The sequence below is a fragment of the Pleurodeles waltl genome, chromosome 11 (genome assembly GCF_031143425.1).
Source record: "Pleurodeles waltl isolate 20211129_DDA chromosome 11, aPleWal1.hap1.20221129, whole genome shotgun sequence".
Classification (NCBI taxonomy): Eukaryota; Metazoa; Chordata; class Amphibia; order Caudata; family Salamandridae; genus Pleurodeles; species Pleurodeles waltl.
Window position 1 is genome coordinate 592,733,732 of NC_090450.1, and position 3,724 is coordinate 592,737,455.

Sequence of the window (3,724 nt, forward strand, 5' to 3'; positions counted from 1 at the left end):
CCAGTAAATCTCAAATACCAGAGGCGAATCAGGCAAATAGCAGCCGAAGGAATTACAACATAAACACACGACACAGAAGCAAGAGACAATTGTGTATCCACCCCAGTGGCACACGTGCTTGGGAGCAAGGATCCCCTGACTTTTACCACAAAGGACGCATGTTATATGAATACATCTTCCCTGATCCAGAGGGATTGGAGAAATATTTTGCTAGGTGGCAAACTAAAAGGACGGAGATGTGGGGGCGACCACCTTGCTTCAGCAACACTGGTGTGGCAATCGTGCTCGAACCAGACAACTGACAGGGGGTAATGCCCTAACTATCGCGTAAACAGTGGTTGCCTTGGCCTTTGCCACATTACAAATTGACGTGGTGGTAACACGATGGCTCAACGACAGGACGTCAGAGGCAGTGCCACTGAGCCACATTTTTAGGTAGCTTGGTGGTGAACCTTACCCACATTTCTGTTTCTGGCACTCAGTAACACTGTGCCGGGGGGCACGGGCAGAGATGGTATCATATGCTGCAGTAACCCTGTATAATGTTTACGATGTGGTGTGTGCCAGGGACAGCCTCTGGTTTGCCAGTACAATGTAACACGATACGGACGCCTGTGTCACATTACATGTAGGCAAGGGTTCGTAAGCTGTCACGTTACATGAAGGCAGTGAGTTTCCTGTACTGCAAGGTTGACGTTTGAACGCTATACTGCGAGCAGATGGAAATGTGCTAATAGAAGCCAGTATGCGCTTTCGCCAACAACTACAGAACAGGCATAAGAGCAAAGGAAATTTGGGATGCTTGAAAAATGACAAACAGAAGGGGAATTCCCTACGTCAGCTACATTACAGGTGGAAGAAGTGCTGTCCCTCGGGCATAGTTTACTTCGAAGGGGGGTGGGTCCGTAGCCTGTCACATCCGCTCATGGGGGAGGGGTGGGCGAGTTCCACTCGAAACACGGAAACCGATTCTTCCGAAGAGCTCGTCAGAGATGCGTAAAGGGAGCTCAACCCGCCCCATTCAGCACTTCACAAAGCAGGAGTGTGCGTGACACACTGCACACGGGAGGAGGCGGCTTGACGGGAAGTGGTAAACCACGGAGAGGAGTTTGTTCCATCAGAGAGCTCACTCAGGCCCGGGTCCCTCTTTCTCTCACACAACAGAGCAGGCAGCTGCACAGGACCCTTACACCGCACACGTTCAGGCGACTGTTTTTTTCTCACACACATATAGTACGCGTACGAAAAAGATTTTACACGAACGCCCACACGGGACGGCTGACTGGCTGCATAAAGGTCTCTCTCAAACACTTACAGCATGGGGCAGTCAGCTACCCCTAAAGCAGCCCCTCTGACACACAGCACAGGCCAAATTGTAACCGCACAGGGGCCTCTGCCAACCTGCTACTTCAAAGAGCCATCCCTCAGAGACAGCACAAGTGGCCTCTGACACACACATACCAACCTTCTATGGGCACTTTTATTTTTAATAAACACACCGTTTCTGGAAGGGGACCTTCCACAAACATCATAGAGCAGCCTGCTGCTATAAGGAGACCGTCGGACCACTGGGTCTCCCACACCGCTACACCTGCCATCTAGTGCACAAGAGGCAGGCTTCCGTATAACTGCATCAGTAATAGAACCAGTCCGATATAGGTTCACGTAAGTATGCGCTGACATACAGCTTATACACTGTATTTAAAAGGCAATAACACCATAGAACCACCAAATCTGTTATGAACGCGGCCACACCACAAAATGCTTTTTTGCTGCAAAAACACGAACCTGGCAATTACGGCAGGGCTAGGGGGCGGGCTCAAGCTAATGTACAATACTCAGTGGCAGCTGAGGGGGTGGGGGGCTTCATTTACGTCTGTCGGCAACGGAAGCTCTCTGGTGCATCGCTGCTTTTTAAGTGAAGGGACCTTGTTGGTGGAATAGGGGGTGACAAACGTGGGCTCTGTGGTAGCCGGGTTATGCAAGCATGTACGGGCTCGATGTTAAATGAGGGCTCAGTAGCACTCCGGGGTTCGCTATCACATGAAAGGTTAGTAAAGCTGAAAATGGGTGTTTGCAGGTGGCGGATTAGTGTTGCGGTCGCCAGAGTCGGCCTGGGCTAGCTAGAGTTGCGCGCTATGTTAATTGCTGGTGCGCTACTGCAGCTTTACTGTGCCTCGCCTGGTGGATGATCAGTGTGGTGGTTATTTGTAGAGTGTAATCTGTTACTTGCTTGAAGAGCAGGGCTTTAATTTGGGTGGTGGATGTTTCATGTTATCTGGGGCTCACCGGTGCAGCTGGGCTCTGGCATGGTTGGTTGTTAGTTAAGAAATGCTGCAGCGATTGCGCTAGCCGAGGATTCATACGTGCGGCGGCATTGCAGGATAGCTTGGGGCTCTGTATGAGTCAGTGGGTCTACAGCGTGGCTTTGTTAACTCAGCTGGTTGGGCAGTGCAGCGAGCCTGTTCCCGCTAGTGCAGTCGGGCTCTGTGTTAACTTAGCGACGGTTCGCTAGTGTACGCAGCTCAGTGACGGGTGTAGGGTCGGCAGGTCCCCCTGGTGGGCTTTCGCCGGTAGGACAGCCTACACAGGAAACGGGACGATCGGATTATCAGAGAATTCGCCGGTGGATACTGAAGATTTCGAGTAGAGGTGTGGGGAGGGGGGTCGCAATCCACCGATAGATGTGAAGGCTGAAGATGTGCAGAAGTCGCGTTAGGGGCACTGCATAGAAGGGGTTGTACGCGCGGGGAGGGGCACGGGCGCTGGGTTCTCAGTCCGAAGAGGGGGCGCGATGCACCCGGCAGTGCCGGCTCGCCGCTTACCTCTGACCCCCGCGGCACCAGACTTCCAGGAAATGGCGGCATGGCTCCGGCCGGCGGCAGAGTCGGACCCGCGCCGCGCGAGAAGGACCCTTCATCGGGCTTCGGGGGGCAAACAATGCGGCTCTGTCTGATTCAGACCGTGGGGGAGGGCAGGGAAGGACAGATGTGAGGCAAACAAAAGGGAAGTGAGAGCGGGGCGTAAAACCCGGAGTGGAGTCGGAGCTGAATGGGGAGGGGTAAGGAGGCGGGTCCCTGTGAGCGGCTGAGGCGGGGCTGGGAGCGGCGCGGGGGAGCCGGTGTCCACACCCCGTCATGCGGTACACACCCACTCCCGCTGCGGCTCCTAGCGTGCCTTCTCCTGGCTTAGGGCAAGAGTAGAAACCAGCTGAAACCACCGACTCGACATATAGGCTTGTCGCTAAAGGGAGGACGGACAGCTCTGATTTCTTAGCACCGTAAGCAGCACTGCACGAGAGACGACGTTACACACGTGAACCGCATAGTAACATGAATCCCGTATTTATTTATTTCATGTTTCCATCAGTTCATCAGAGCCTTAAGAAGCAATTAAATTAGACAAGTTGAGTGTTTAAACACAGAATTGGTATACAATACAAGGTGGTGTTGACCAGGTTTCTAAAGGGTATTCAGTTGTTGGAAATATTTGTATATATTTACACACACCCCTGGTGGCCTAGGGCAACCAGTCAGTTGTATGACACGTAGTATGTGTGCCGTTTTTTGGCTGTTTCTAACTCTGTTTTAAAGGCCAACGGGCCCGTTTGCACTGTTAATTTCCCCGATCTTAAAAAAACATTGCATGCAGCAAGTTCAAATCCAGGTAGGCTTCCATGCATTACAAAACACTTATATAGAGTGTCTTTACAAGTTCACAAATG

General features: G+C 52.2%; 1 protein-coding gene across 1 annotated transcript in view; it reads right to left on the bottom strand.

Annotated features, from left to right (window-relative positions):
• TET3 (tet methylcytosine dioxygenase 3) overlaps nt 1–3,031 on the bottom strand; it is a 299,530-nt gene extending 296,499 nt beyond the window's left edge. The window contains exon 1 of the mRNA XM_069214102.1: nt 2,826–3,031. The gene's annotated coding sequence lies outside the window, so the exon portion shown is untranslated. The remainder of the gene's footprint in view (nt 1–2,825) is intronic.
• Nucleotides 3,032–3,724: the final 693 nt, after the last annotated feature.